Consider the following 17,680-nt stretch of genomic DNA (forward strand, 5'->3'; position numbering starts at 1 on the left):
AAAATAATTCAGTGTTTATCAAGATATTTAAACTAGGTATTTGATATAATAACATGTTATAAAATCTGTATTATATAGCTTTTATTTATACTATATTGCGTTCACTAAATATAAACGCCTTTTATAAGACAAAAAAAATAACATTGAGTCACGACATGATTAAAGTCGGGTATTAAATGCTATACAATAGATTAATGGGCATTTAGACACGCAAATAGAAATTGTTATTAGAAAAATTAATACATCATAAAATACTTTTAACAATTTATTTTGAAAATAAATATTATATAGTGTTTGGTGAATGGTATTTGATTAGAACATATTTGATTCCATGATGATTTTCATGTCTTGGATCATCGAAATCGTTCGTATAAATTAAAAGCAGTTAACCGACGATTTAAAAAGTTTTTAATCAACCATTGTTGGTGCCAAATTTAATGATTCTTCGCAAAAAGTTTCTCTCGTTCAATTTGTAAGACAACAGAAATTGAATTATTTTCAATTAAATTTTACATATTATTGAGAACTATTTCTGTTTTATATAATCAATTTTAAGTTAAAAGTTTTCTTTAATTTCTGTTTTAGTTTGTTTTACTTAAAATAATGACATGTAATCCATATTATGTTGAATTTTAGTTTTTTTTTTTTTTTTTTTTAATTACCTTTTTTAAATACGTTAAATAATAATAAATTATGTATAGGTAATATAGAAACTTTCAATATACATTTTAGTTTAAACTACTATTTTATTTAGTTTTGAAAAATATAAACAGATTAGTAAAATAATTTATCTTATACATTCAATGTATTTCGAATTTTACTTGATCTAAAAACTTTTATTTTAGTTATACGTTGGTTACAACGTTATCCATCTTATTGACCTATTTATTAAATGTTTCATTGCAAACCATAAAAATACTAATTTGCATTTAATTTTAGGTTTCCCTACGCTAACCGACTAGTAAAATACAATCGTATACCCATATTAATAATTCTTTTAAGTTAATTTGGAAGTTTGGAACTATATGTAGGTGAACCTAGTATGCTTTGTGTAATTTTTTTTAATACTGAACATATGAAAACATATGAATAATTTTGAAAAGAATTATTTGATCTTTTTGAAAAAATTTTATTTTTTATCTTAATAACTAAATTTTTTTCTGATTAGTTAAAGACAACTATTTTAAGTTAATAGAATGCAGTGAAGTTGTAATGTGTCACCTTAGTAAATTTTTATCTAATAATAAATTATACCATTTAAATTTCTATTCAAAAAGGTATTCAGAAATACTTTTATATATTTATTTTTTTTATTGATCTTATTTTAAAGTCCGGCAACTAAAGCCATTAGTTGTGGATAGGGATGGTAGTTTTTTTATGTAGGGTTTTATTATAAGGCTTGTTTTGTAGGGTTGGAACACGTATGAGTGTGTGTGAACGTCATAGATTTGTTACTAAAAATCTGGATGGTCACCCATCCAAGAGATAGCGACGCCGGCCGATGCTTGACCTCAGAACACATTAGTGACTAAGGCCAACCACCGTGTCACACAGGCCAAAAAAATATTTTTGGTTTAGGAATAGGAAACTAAAAATGTATGTCACTTAATTCTGTAAAAAAATTAAAAATTATAATTATGAAAATAGATATTTTCAGTGTTAATATGTAAAAAAAAATATATTTTCAAAACGTAATTATTTTTGAAATAATGAATGAATGTTTTTCTTTAAAATAAATATATCATGGTAATTATATTTAATAAATGACAAAATCAATTATGCTCATTATTTTTTAATTTAAATTTTACTTTTGTGCTAAATTATTTTATTTTAAAATTACATGACTAAATAACTATGTATATTAACCTATTTTAAAATTTTTATGTTAAGTTTCTAAATTTAATTATTTTGTGAAGTTTTTAGTTTTTTTTTTTTTTTTAAATGTAAATATTATTGGAAATTTCTACATTTGCTTAATGAATAGATAATTCTAATGAATGGTTAAAATTCTGTGTGAATAGATTTAGTGTATACATTTCTTGTAGGAAAGTATTTTTTTTTTTTTTGCAAAAAAGAAAAAAAGATTACTTCTATAATTTTTTCATAGATTTCTATATATTTAGTTAAATTCATCATAGCTTAATGAATGTATATACTTAATATGATACTTAAATTAATTTAATAATATTACAATTACTCCTTAGTTATGTTAAATCATTGTAAACAGTAGGGTCTAGGGTTTTTTGGTTAAAATTATTGGCTGTGGCTTTAAAAAAAAAAATAATCGTCATACGATTTATCATGGAGAATAATATAATGCTGATTTAACAATATAAATTATAAATTTTTTAAAGTTTAACAATTTTAAAATTTGCCACTGTTGAGTTTCCAATAATCATGTAAGTTATTGATAAAAAAAAAATATAAGATATTACATGATTCACATCGCCGCATAAACTAACTTCAGACATTTTTGATTTTGAATTTTAAAATAAGTTTTGAAACATAATACTTTACCGTTGTTTTGTTATAGTCCCTGAAATGAGTTTTGCCATACTGATTTTATTTTTCAAGATAATGAATAAAAATTGTCTTCATTGCACTTTTATATTTTGTTTTCGTTTTCAATAAATGTCATATATATTATGTCTTATAGCAGCGCATGTTTTATTCCATTTCTTATTATTATTCCCATGTTCATTGTAAGTTGTGACTATACAGTTGAGACGTATTTATAATTTATGATCTGACATCTGTATTCGTCTTTACCTTTGGAAATTCTCCCTATGTTATAGTGTTTAATAATTAAATCATTAATTTAAAATTTTATTTTCGTGCTAAATATAAAATAAATTTATTATTGTTCATAAATAATAAGAATCGTGTGTTTAAATTTGGAAACTGTTGAAAATTCAAAACTACTATAACATGATGACTAAATTAGTTTCTATTTTTTTGTAAATGGAACATTTTTAAAATATTTTAAGTATATGAAATGTATTTCAATTGATTTAATACTATTTCAGAATAGAATTGTTATATTGTGTATATTAAATTATTGATTTATTCAATTATTCAATTATTGATTCATATAAATTTTATATGAATAATTTAGAAAAAAAATTGATTTTAGTATATAATATACGTAAAAAAATGATTACCAGTTATAATATTATTAGTAATAATTAAATAAATAGAGATTTGTTATTAAATTATTGGTTTTCAAACTCTAGTTTGTTTATCATATTATTATTATTATTATTATTATTTTTTTGTATTAAAACTAAATATATTCAATTTTGATACTATTGTCATTGTACAATTATTATTTTTAATATTATATTCTATTATTTTTCAACTTAAAAAGAGGCTAGTTTTTTTTTTCTTTAAGATTTTCCAAGAATACGAATTAATTATGAACCAATAATACCATTTAATAAATACTAACAAAAACATAAATTCAAGTACATAGTATATGCGTTAAATAAAAGCTAGGTATTTAAAAAAATAAATATAATTTGATATTTGATATTTATTATCTAATTTGGATTCATAATTTTCATATATTACTTATTTATTTACTTATAGATAAATTGTAAGTAAAACAAACTCGTTATTGTTACGATTTAAAAAATAACAGTTTTAAAATCATGATTTAAAGAATTTTTAATAGTTTTGTTTAATTTATTCAATATTAATTTAAAAATAATTTATGAATAAAATAGTAAACAAAATTGTTATTTTAAAAATATATACATTATACATTTTATTAATTAGTTAAGCCATTTTAAATTAATAATACAATTATTGTAGATGTTTGAAAAATTAACAAAAAAATTTGATGAGTTATATTCAAAAATACTTATGTCTAGAAATGAAAAAAATGTTTTTATTTTAAGTATCAATAGATCTAAAATAAGGGAAAGTTTTAAAAAGTAAAAAATATTTTTATGATAATATCTGGTTGAATTTAGTAAAAAACTTTTACGAAAACTTTGCTCTTCACAATACTATTTTACTGTATATTACTGCTTAGGCCACATTGTTCAATTTTTTTCTTATAAGAAGTTGCTATTCACAGTAGTATCCGAGTTATATTATGTCCTTAAGCTTCCCACAGTCCTTCCATACCCATCCAATCCTACACACTATTTCAAACTTGTAAATTAATGTTTTTATCTTTAACGTCTTTTTCGACGATAACCGTCGCTGCCACTGCCATTGCACTGTTCTCTTATTTACCCTCTTTCGAACATCGTGCAATAAAAAAAAATCATTCATGTATCGAAATTGAACAGTGGCCAAGATCCTGGAAAGTCATAAACATAAATTATTTTCAAAATCGCCTATGTGCGTTATGGGGATTTATCAGACAACAGAAAAATGAGCTGCCGAAAATGAATGAAAAAAAACTTGCACACAATGTATGTTTGAAAAGTAGACAGTATATGTATTATTTTTATAGTACGTTTCTCGTAGTTTGTCCAACTAGACATAAATTTTATACGTCAACGGGTTTTTCGGATTATTATTTGAAAATATATTTTTGTTGCATTATTTTTTATTTCAAATCACGTACGGGTCCTTCAGTGGATAGCTTTTTCTTTATTTTCTTAACCTCTTCTCACCACACAATACCAATTGACTTTTGAAGCCTTAAACAACTTCAATAATAATAATAATATGCCAGCTGTGTATTCACTACGTATAAGTGTAGTTGATATTATCTACTTGGACCGCCGCCCATTGTCATTTTATAATTTTCTCAGAGATCTAAAAAAAAAAAAAAAAATGAATTATTCAATTTGTTGTAAAATTTGTATCATATTATATTCTTGTTTGATATAATATATTTCATACATATTATCCATATTGTTGAACTGAAATAAAAATGATTAAATATATTTTTCTCGAAATAATAATTAAAAAATTTGTAAACTATCCAAAATTTATTTTCAAAAAGATTACAAAAATGTTAAGCTAAACTAGTTAAATAATATCTTATAATATATGTATATATTAAATTATGAATAAAGATTATTTAGTAATTTATTTTATGGAAGTTTCTATTTTAAAGTTTGTATTTATAATAAATTAAGTATGTACAAAATAGTATAATTAAATTATATAAGCCAAATTTCAAATAATTTGAATAACATTATCTTAATTAGATAGTTATTTATAAAGTGTATGATAATTTTAATACATTTTAAGTATTATGCACGTTTCTGTAGTAAAATATTATAACTAATTTAGTACTTATAGATAACTTATATTAAATCAACCTTAATATTACTTTATACATAATACATATATTAAACTACTCATTCAAAAACAAAAAAAACAAAAAAAATAAGTGATATTAAATATACATATTTGAAAAGAATTTAATTAATTTTATATTTTTTTAGTCCTTACTATGTTGGGTCTGTATCGATTTTGTAATGCTTTCAGATATATTATTTTATTATATATTGTACTGATAGTATAGTTCAACACTTCAACAACGCCCATTGCTCAGAACTTGGTTAACTTCCCTCGGGACGTGTGTAAATTGTGTTTCTTTCCATGTAGTTTTCGGTTCGTCCTTCGTATGTAATACATGTAGGTGGTAATATGATACTTAGGGCGGTGTGTTTTGAGAAATGACATAGAGGTATAGTACGATCGTAATCAGGTTTAAATTATTGGACAACAGTGACAACGATGACAACGAAATGAAATGAATAATAATGACACGAATATATTTCTAGTTCATTATTGATGGCATTCAAGCATTGTCTGGATTTTCATAACAATTCTCTGCAAAATAAAGTCTAAAGAAAAGAATAGATATAACCCGAGTAGTAATTTATTTTATATATAAAATATAATTTTATATAGTTTTGTTCATAGTATTGTCAGACCAGTAATATCGACTTTGTTCGATTAGTGCAATCGAACAAATAATAAAATAAACCGACCACCATTTTGTAATATAAAAAATAATATAGTCTAGAAAAATAAATAAATTTTTACTATGTTCGTATATTTGATTGTTATTTAAAAAATTGTTTATAAAAGAAAATACAAGAGTTAGTTAAAACAGTAAAAAATTATTTTATATTGTTTTATATTAAATTTAAGAAAAATATAGTATAAATGATCCTAGAAAAAAAAAAAATAAAGATTCTTATTTGTATTATCTAAGATATTTTCCTAGTTTATGATAAAATAATAACTCTGTAAACGTATAGTGAATCTAATGTTTATGGTTGAGTTAGTTAAATAAAACTGTCTTGTTGAAATTAAGTGAACAATTTTTAAATTCTATATACAGTAAAAATATTAACATTGAATACCAAAATTAATTACTATTGAAATGTTTTTCCCTTGCACTCACTATCACACCATTAATCTGAAACAAAACTTCTTTTTTTTTTTTTATCGAATTGAATATAATTACAGAAAAGTCAAACAATATTAGCTAAAATGGTATATTAATGTAAAAGTAAACGTATTATGCTTTTTTGAATATAATTTAATTATTTTCACGGAAATTAAATATATTTTTTATATATTCTTGCATATACTATTATTTGTTAAGGACTCATATTTTATCTGCTAATGTGTGCAATGTTTGAAATATTTACTAGGTATATTATTATTCAGCATTAATATTACAGAGGGATATCCTAATCAATATTCAACGGTTAAATAAGTCTGTTTATTATTATATTTATTTAATATATTTTATTACAAACGTTATTATCTAATTTTATAAATCGTCTTTACTACTAATCTTGTTTTATTTGACTAAGTAAGTTTTGCAAGAAAATTAGAAAGTGGATTGTTAACCTAAATCTGTACCCTTATAATCACTTTGGTAACTTTCACGAAATCCTCAAGCTTCGTGAAGAACTTTTCGGATTTCAGACATCGAATGACTTCAAACAGTCATTCATTTTGGCCTATTTTTTATAACATTTGCTTAGAAAACTATGAGTTTGTTTTTTCTGATTTTGATAAGTTATTTGTTGTTTAAAAATAATAAAAAAATATTTTTTGACTAATATTTTATAGTTAATTTCTTTTAAAATCCAATTGGTCTAAATTAAAATGATTATGATATAATATGATAGTCTTCAAAACATTTAAAATTTATTCAAATTGTCCCTTTTTAAGAATTTTTTTTTATTTTCAGTAATCATAAAACTATTTGTGAATTATTGTTTATGTTTTTAATTAAATATAGATAGAATTATGTATTTAATTTTACACAAAATGTAAAGGAATATAATTTAATATGAGCATTTACAATGTATTCATAATGTATAATATATTTCAAAGCATACGATCATTTTTATTAAAAATTTAATAATAAGCAAAATCCAGAAACACAATTATTTTAATTCAAAATTTCAATCTATATTTTATATTTTTTATCAATCTTTAGAGTTAAATGACTTAAATATACGTCTATTGTTTTAAATAAATTTATATTTTTTAAGAATATCAAACTTTGTTCAGCATAAATATTTTTGACATACTTAAAGTTATTAGGTATTCATGAAAGAGTATTACACAAAAGATAACAACTAAACTATGTTTAAAACTAAAATTGTATGAAAACTTTTTTTTAAGACATATATTCTATAAACATTTAATTAAATACTTTGTATATTTGAAGCTTACGTAGAAAGTTAAAATATTTTAAAGTAAATTTACTAAATATTAAAAAAAAAAAATAATAATATATTACACTATCACGTTATTTTCTATTTTGAATATTTTATGATAATTTGTTCTATTAAAATCTTTTCATTTCCAATGCAACATACCTTTAGTACATTAAAATCCATCTTATTTATCCTAAATACAGTTTTTACTTAATAATACGCTAAAACATTCTGTATCAATATAATTAAATAATTTTCATTATTAAAAAGTTGCATTTTATTTTTGGCAGACTCTTATTATTTATACCAATATACAAATATATAATATTTATAATATTTATTACTTTCATACAATATCTCATGCGACTTTTTCCTGAAGACGTGTGTTGTCTAAATCTGTAAACTTTTGAAGAACACAGTACAAGCGAATGCCGATTGATAAATTATAATCCGTTTGGAGGAAACCGAGATTTATGTGCAGACTTTGTCTGATCGAAAACTTTGCCGACGGCTTATAGTATTATCAAGTGGTCTCTGAGAATCATATGGCGACTGAAACATAATTACACGTGGCTAACAGTATTGTTGGGCAGTATGCCATGGTAACTATGTATGAGTGTTGCAGATACTTGGGCGCAAACAATAATATTATTGCTGTGCCGTTATCAAAAATGAACGAAATCGAGGTTTAGCATCAGCAGTATAATCCTAGAAGGGAGGTGGTCAGATTATTATCCGTTGTTTGTTGGTTCAGGTTGAAAATAAAACAACAAACAAATAATTCAAACGATATATTCCCTCCTGTTGTGCAAAAAAAAAAAAAAAAAAAAAAAATGAGAGAAAAGAGAGGAGGTTGGACATCGAAAATTATTAAATAGTAGTTCAAAAATAAAGCCGAAATACTTAAATTTTTTTTAAATTTCCAACGTAAAATTTAGAATAAGTTGCTAATAGTAGGTTTAATTCTAAAATAAAATAAAATATCCAAATATTTAAGAAATATTGTCAATAAATAAACTTTAAAAATTAAAAAAATATATTATTAAAGAGAAAGATAGGGTCAAGTCTGATTAAAAAATTAATTTGTATATACGACTGTTTGTCCACAAATGAGTAATAAATGCAACATTAATGATATGCTGCAGATATGTGTTGGATAAAAAATTCTGTGTATGTTTTTTTTATTTCAGTGTATACATTTTTTTTTTTTTTTATTAAAATATATTTATAATCTGTTGTTTAAAACAATAAGTAATAGTTTACACAAAAATATATTATTATATAGTACATAGCACATGAATAATTTGTAGAGGGAGTTGTTCATTAACAACACCTTAGTCAGTGTGTACATATGCACACAATTATGGGCTAACTCGAGAGAAAAAAAAATAAGATAAAAAACGCTTTTGTTTTTTTAATAACACGAATAAAATAGAAAAGAATGTCGTAGTGATAGGGTTTTATAATGTATTGGTTTTGATTGTTTTTTTTATAATATTAACTATATCATGTGTGATAGTGTGAAACGTTTATGTTTATTTACAATTTAAATAGGCAATATAAATATTTTGTAACCAATAGCTATAATGTAATACAAATAGTTAAATTAATATAATTCCACTAAAAATAAATAAATATATAATATGGTTTTTAATACAATTTTAAGACCTAAAAAAAGAAAATTTTGGTGAATATTATTATAATTATAATTTATACATAACTATTTATAACTGATTCCGAAAAATTATGAATTTTATGTTATTTATCTGATTTGTTTTTTAAATTAAATTAAGTCATCTAAATGATTTTTCTGTACATTTATGTATTGAAATTTTATATTAAATCGGATTAGTAGGTCAACGATGTCTAGATACTTTAAACTTTTGAACGAGTTTACTATCTACATACTCATTAACCTTAGTTATTGATTGTAGGCCATGGAATATCGTATATTAATATACATTGAATTTTATGTCCCAATAAATATTAAAAATATATATTATATCAAATATCTGTCTAAATTAAACATTTTGTTAGATTTTAATAAGTTTAAATAGTTTAAAATTATACTCAATCTAGATTATTCTTGTTTATTTAAGATTATTTTTCTTATTATTAGTGTATATAAAGTAACAATATTTAATTATTTACAAGTGAATGCTATTATGTGAAATTATTTTATTATTAATCGTGAACAGTACTCTCTACTTATCCATCTTATGCTATGTAATGGTGAAAAAAAAACAATGTTCACTAAAATCAGCGACAAAATGTATTCTCTGCATGAAAATTTGAGAAGATGTAAATTATTACAAATTGATTGTTTATAATATAAATTATGTTATTTAGAAGGAAAATACGTTTCAGTATAGAACACTATTATAATTAACAGTAATCATACATTCACTACGTTAGTTCAACTAGTATAAAACTAGGTAATATTGAATTTATAATTTTTTTTAAATTTTTTTTTTTTTTTGTTGATTTGCACATAATTTTATAAAAATTCGTACATATTACTTAAATTTAAACTATACAAATTAAGATCACTATTCCAATTTAAAATCTTTTTAACCAAAAAATCATTAATACGCAAGCAAATACTACGATCCACGATGACATATGACATCCAATTCTGGGAATCTTCTAAAAATTCAAATTTAAAAAAAATTTCAAGCAATCCAATCAATAATTCTTTTTGTCTTTTCAAATGCCCCTCCATGTAATCGTAGAATACAACTTAACCTTAACTTACTTACAATATCTACACTTCATTCTTATCATAATAACAGTTTTACAAAAAATATTTCAATTACACCAATCCCATAATATCTAAAATATCTTCCCGTACATTATATGACAACCCGCCCCGTCATCTCAAACTTAAATGATCACGTGATTTATTGAAAAATATCTAGTAATCGATTATATATATATATATTATCAACTCATTCTCTAGATTCAGGGATTACCCATTTGCGCAAAAAAAAAAAAAAAATTTGTTTTGGGTACAGCCCATTTGCAGCAAATTTACCTGCGTAAACATTTTACATTAACGAATTAGTTAATTTGTATATGTAAAAGACTTCGTGTTGCTGTCGAAGACATAATTATTCATCCTAGGAAAATTATTTTAACTTAAAACCCAACTGCGCCTATCAACTTAAGCTGTGCCCCGTTTGTAGAATATACAAAACGTTTGACTTATTAAAGTCTCTATGATTGTGCACTTTTTCAATTATATCACAAAATTTTATTTTCGTCTAGAAATACCAACACTTTATCGAATAATGATTGCATTCTAAAACAAAAAAAAAAAAAAAAAAACGTGGAAAGTTACAAAATTTAATTAATATATAAAATAGTGGTTAAAATTCAATTATGGAAAAATCCAAAACTTAACCGGAAAGAGAGGACTGTTCTTAACAAACTTTGTATTAATTACTCTAGAATTACTCACGGTTTCTTGATGGCCAGAGAGGAACCCCCCATTTTTCAAACCTGTAGAACTGCTTTAACCGTCAAACACTTGATTGCCAACTGTTTAAAGTTCAACCAAGAGCGTATTATACATGGGATAACTTACAACCTTGAAATCGCGCTAGGATCTAATCACGAAAAAAATCTAGTGATAATTAATTTTCCAATCAAACTAAATAGTTCAATCTTATAAAATAAAAAAAAAATTGTGTACCTATCATAATTAATTCTATTGTATTTTTATATCATAATTTGTACATAACTAATGGTCTTTGTTTTCGATGTTTTTCTTGGATCAATAAAAATAAAAAAAACCTCAAATTAATTATTATATAACAGTTAAATGTTATTATTTGTAATATTTCTAATTATTTTACTCTTTAAAATCATACATTTTTTTTTTTAATTCTTAATTTAATTTCAATTTTGTTTATTCATGTAATCATGTTATATGGTTGTAATGAATTAAGTTTACACTTAAGATAATTTTGCTAAAATACAGTTATTAATTTTTAAAATTTTACCCGGGCGCAGTTTATATGTGTAATTTTGGGTGTAGTTTACAATCGCTAGTATTATTGATTATTATTTTAAAGAATTCGTACAATTGACTATGGTTACTAATAACTTTTATTAAAAAAAAAAAAAAAATATTCTTACTTATTATTTTTTACCTATTGTTTAAAATAATTTTTTTTTTTTTTTATTGGTTATTATTTTAAAAATAAATGAATAAAATTGACTATAACTTCAATACAATTGTATTAATTATTGTTCGAAAAAAATAAATATCATTTTATTATAATTATACCAGGTAAATTTGGAGCAAATGAGCTGTACCCAAAACGAATTCATTTTTTTTTTTTTTTTTGGCGCATATTGGCGATGCCCCTAAGTTCATTATTCGAATTAATATATTGAATTGAGTCCAACTTGTTATCTTAATATATTTGATTTGAGTTCATATAAATAAAATATTATAATTATCTATATAGTCGGCGACTCACAATTAGTTAATACTTACTTAACTATTAAATTATTGCGATTGGAAAATGGAGTGTATGTTTAGATATTCACCCGTAAAATAATAATTTTTTTCTCAAACAATTTTTAATATTTTGTAAAAATAATAAGCAAGTATGTACTTGAAATTTCCAAATTATTATTTAATACATATATTATGATACAATTTTCAACAAATTTTAACTTTTTTTGAAATATTTACAAGTATGAACAATTTTCTATTTTTTTTTTTTTTTGTAGTTTTCTATAAATTTCAATAAAAAATTATTCTTGTTCTGTAAGTAAAAAGTACCTTTATTTATTTTTATTTTTAATATTTTTTGATTAATCGACTTCTTATAATTATTATTTAAATTAAAGAAAAGGGACTCAGCTCGAATAACCTAAAAGTATTTCCTGAACTCAGTTCAATATTATCCATTTGGAAGTAGTATCGATGAACCCTCCCTGCCTTCAGTACGTCATGTCTAGAGTTTATTATCAACCTATTTACTCATTGTATTATTTTGTATACAGATGGTAAATATATTTTATAAAATAAAAAGCCATTAACATTAAATTATTTTCTTTAATATTTTGAACTCAAATATTCCTGCATATTTACATAGTAATTTAGTATGCTATTTTTGATTTAATTTACAATTTACTTAACAATTTGCTATAAAAAATAATGAACTTAATGAATCACTGAATCGGTGAATAAAATTTGAAAAAATCAATTATCATAAAGAAAAATAAATCAAAGGAATGATAGTTATATACATTTTCAAATTAAAAACAAAATGGACTAATAATTAATTTAAAAACATTTTAATCTTCATTTTGAATTACGTATTGCAATCCGTAAAATTAAATTAGAGTAAACATTTCCTTTATTGTTTTATTATAATCATTTTAAAATAAAAGTACATTAAAGTTAATAATTATAATAATAAATAAATTGCTGAAATAAAAATGTAACCATCATCTAAAAAAGGATAAATACTATTTCATTAAAAAGTAATATAACAATGGTAGTTTATTATTTCAGTATTTATGAATTAATATATTTATCGCACAGTCAGTTATTATAGCTCACAACTGAATGTTTAATTTTAAATAAAATGTTTTTAATGTGAATATTTAATAGGTGCACATGATAGTAATAATTTTTACTATTTAACCCAAATTTGTATTTTATATCAAGCGTATAATAGAATTAAGTTTAGAACTTTAATATTGTGTGTTTGTGTGCAAATTCAAATTTTGTGGAATTTATAATATTATGTGATACGTATTACGTGAATATAATATCCAATTATAGGTTTCACACAGTTTGTTTTTATTGAATGTATCATTTGTATTGATATTTTGATGTTTTTTATTATTAAAACATTTTTTATGGATGTGGTTAGATCAAAATCGGGTGTTAAAAATAATGATAAGACTATATTAATTATTAAACAATTTAATTTTAAAACTTAAAAGCTACTATAGAGTATAGACTAGTTGGTTTTAATTTAAAATGTATTATTAATATAAAATAAAAATTTTTTTTTATACAATTGTTTTTAAAAAAGAATAATTATTCAATGCATTTTTTTTGTTATTTATAGAGATTTTATATTAACATTAATAACGAAACTTTTTAATTTTGTTTTATGTTCTTCTGAATTGGAAAATTATTTTTAAATAGTCATCTTATTGTTATTTTATTAAACATTTATTATTGAAATATTTAAAATAAAGTTTTAGTTATATGGTTTTAATATATTCAATTAATTTACATCAGTAACCAACAATTGTATTCACAATTTGAAAAGAAAGAAAACAAATGGATACTGTATTAGCTGTATAGTTTGTTTATTATACATAACTGAAAGAGAGATAAAAAAATAATAATAATACAGATAATATTATTATCTAACTTCAACGAATTACATAAATAGGTTAGACATTGCAAATAGAATTTAGATAATAATTATAGAGAGTTTATTTATTAAGAAGTTTATAAGGGAAAGTAGAAGGTTTAATAAAGTTTTATTTTGGTCAGGAATCAGAAAATCTTAAAGGAAATGCTGTATGTAGGTTAAATTGAAGTTATGTTATCATACGATAAGAACGAATTGGATTTGCGACGTGACGACGAGCGCCAGACTTTTGTGTTTGAGGTTCTGCCTTATTTGTTTTTTTATTAAAGTTTTTGCGATATGGATATTTTTTGTAATACTATATGATCGCCAGATCATTGAGTAAATTCAACTGGGAGACTATGGTCTTTAGCGCAATGCATAGTGTAATAATGTTCGCTACATTTTACGCACCTGGGCGAATGACAACATTAATTGCGAACATAACCATATGTTTGATAATAAAATTATGGCACTGAGAATAATCACAATGGAATGAATTAGAGAGAAATATTGAAATATTAAGATTTATTGGTTATTGTCATGAAATACCAGTTTGAGGTAGAAAAGTGGTTGCAGCCATTGTTTTGTTTTTTTTTTTTATATAAACTGCAAGGTAAAACGGAGTACCCTAGCACCGCCAAACCATTTGAGATATCAGATAAAATTATAGAATAGTGAAGATTACGAATTACAGCCTTGTATCAGCGCATGTAATGAGAAATGGAGGTATGAAATTCTGCACTGGTATTTTTTCGACACTTCAATATTGTAGAGAAGGTTAAGTGATTTTTGGAGCGTCTTATTAAAAATGATGGTGGGACTTATACGAAAAATTATTAATACCCATGAGCTGTATTCATTTTTTGTGATATTCTGAAAAATTGCTGACGTTCTTTAAATAGTTTGCCGGCATACGAATTGACTTGGGTACGTTCTTGAATGGAGATAGTTGTTCATGCTTCACTATATTGTTATTGGACGTCAGATTCAGTCTCGTAATCTGTAGTTGACAAAACAGCAAAACAATTAGATGGAATGAGAGATTTGATTTTTCCCCCACGTTGAAGAGAGTTAAAATGCAAAGTCAAATTTCGTTTTGAATGATGATTGGAATATGGTCACTATTGGGCGTTAACGATACGAAGTGCAATAACACATGTGCATCGATAATAGTAGCAGAAACCGTACTGAACTGATTCAACACGTAACAAAATGTGATACCTAGTCAGCAGTAGTGGCATGTAATCGGCACGTACGAAATGCGCCCAAAAGGTAGCGACATTTATAGCTAAGACAATGACAAAATGAGAAAAGTTTTTCATGGTAGTCGCCAATAACTCTTTGGCAAGTCGATAGATACTTATTTACTCGAAGAATGGTGTAAATATAAACACCGAGTTTTACGTCGTTGAAGGAGTTACCGGATTTGAGTGAAAAAGAATAATAAACTGCTTCAAAGCGGTGTGTGGAGTGTCAAAATCAGCTTTTATTTAAACTGTATCATATTTTGGTGACCCAAAGAGAACGTTTATCTTACCGTGTGTTGTTGGATACTCTTTGTAAGTCGCAGTGTTAACGATACCGGACGGTTATGACCTCTACCTTACTCGCGGCTGATGACTAATTGACACAACGAAGATTCGGTGTCTATATTTTGCTCTTTTCATTTTTCAGCTGCTTTGGTGTGTAAAATTCTCAATTTAACATATCATTAATATGACTACGTATAGATTAGGTGATTTCGTTAATTATTTCCGTTTCTTGCCGTTATATACCTAGTAAGGACATATACATATATTATACATTGTTAGGTTCATATTCGATTTATATTACGATTTTTGTGGTTTGATCGATATTTTATATGACTCATCTTATACAAACCCTATACTATTTGATTACAAAGAAGAGCTGAATTATTCATGGGTAAATTCTTATACAGTTTCAAAGTTGAAATTTTAAAAAATGTAAGATTATTTGATCTAATAAATATATTATAATAAGTTATTAAATTACGTATTTCAAATATAATATTATGTGAAGCTAACTTTTAACTAATAACAACACGTGTGGTAAATTTTTTATACCAGAAATTAATGTGTTGTTGTTTACATAAATTCCTTTATTTAGGTTCTTATAAAAATAACAAAACGCTACAAATTTTTTTTTTTTAAATTTTATTATTACAATATATAAGAGAAAAAATGGTGTAATTTTTATATTATAATTTATGAAAGTATTACTCACATTATATATTTCTTTTACAAAACAAATATAATTTAGTACGGATCTTGCTAATCCTGCCACAAAAATCGGAAATCGATTAAAATGGATTTTTAATTATTAAATGTTTCATAAAGAAAGACTAAATCAGAAAAGTAACTGAAAACAAAATTATGAACCAAAATAGAATAAAATAAATTGAAAGTTTAGTGTACAATGAACAAGTTTAGGTAATGTACCAACGCGTGTAGTGAAGCGTTCATTTTTTTCCTATCATTTGATGTTTTATTTATTATGATGACAATCACGTTATTTTGTTAAGTTAAAAATATCAGATTTACGTGTACTGTATACATAAAACCTCATAACATACCAGTCATATAAGTGTCAATTTTTTATATTCAAAACAGTTTTAAACATAATTATGATGAAGCAATTGTGTCACTCGTTTCAAAAACAGTGGTAAAAAGGGCACTATACTCGTATTGGTGACATAGAGGTGCAGTAAAAAATACCACCGTTGTTTTGTATGACAGTTTTATAGTGCAGTACTATTTAGCAATAACAAAACGCCGTTTCACGCGTTATTAAATCCACCACACATGCTTATGTGTTTTTATAAACGATGCATGCACATAATTTTAATGAACATGGTAATAAATTTACAATATTATTACTCTGATGATGATTGAGTAGAGAGCAATACTTAATGTTTTTGTTCTCGTTATTATTGTTTATCAGTTTTTAGAAATTTTGAATATTTAAAACCTAAAATACTGATAACTTTATTGTTTTTTTTTTTTTGAAAATACATTTTTAATGATTGAAAAAATAATTTAAACCGATATCAAATGTGCAAAAGAAGAAAAAGAGGGATTGCGGATATAGGTCATCTTAAAAAAATTGACTACCAGAGCCGACTACGTAAATAACTCAATAATAATATATTTTTATTCCCTACTCAACAACAAGTCAGCGTTATATTAATAAATATCTATTTTTTATTTTCATTATCTCATTATATTATTTATATTTTAAGAAAAATAATTCTTGATAATTTTTCCTCGGCTTCGTTTGTATTAACTATCTTTAGTTTATTTTTATCAATTAAATTTGTCTTTATTGCCATTTTTTATTTTATAAACATTTTATAATTCATTCCGTAAAAATTGTATTATCATATAAAACGATAAAATCTTTCGTCCTAAGAAAACCATTTGAGAATTGAGACAGTGGCAGTATGTAATTAATTACAGATGAGTAATTTTAAAACTGCTGTAGTTAGCAATGTAAAATATAAAAAAAATTATTATTGTTCTGTGGATGTACTTTATAGTTTTTTAAGCCTATTGTACATAAGCTGTACCTATATTATAATAAATCGCAAACCCTTATATTCAAAGAACT

At 23.7% G+C, this 17,680-nt stretch overlaps 1 protein-coding gene across 2 annotated transcripts in view; it reads left to right on the forward strand.

Moving 5' to 3' along the window:
• Nucleotides 1-17,680, forward strand: part of LOC112595938 (venom dipeptidyl peptidase 4) — a 216,854-nt gene that overhangs the window by 55,944 nt on the left and 143,230 nt on the right. The window lies entirely within an intron of this gene.

This window comes from Melanaphis sacchari, unplaced genomic scaffold, assembly GCF_002803265.2.
Source record: "Melanaphis sacchari strain LSU unplaced genomic scaffold, SCAv2.0 Contig2_pilon_pilon, whole genome shotgun sequence".
Taxonomy (NCBI): Eukaryota; Metazoa; Arthropoda; class Insecta; order Hemiptera; family Aphididae; genus Melanaphis; species Melanaphis sacchari.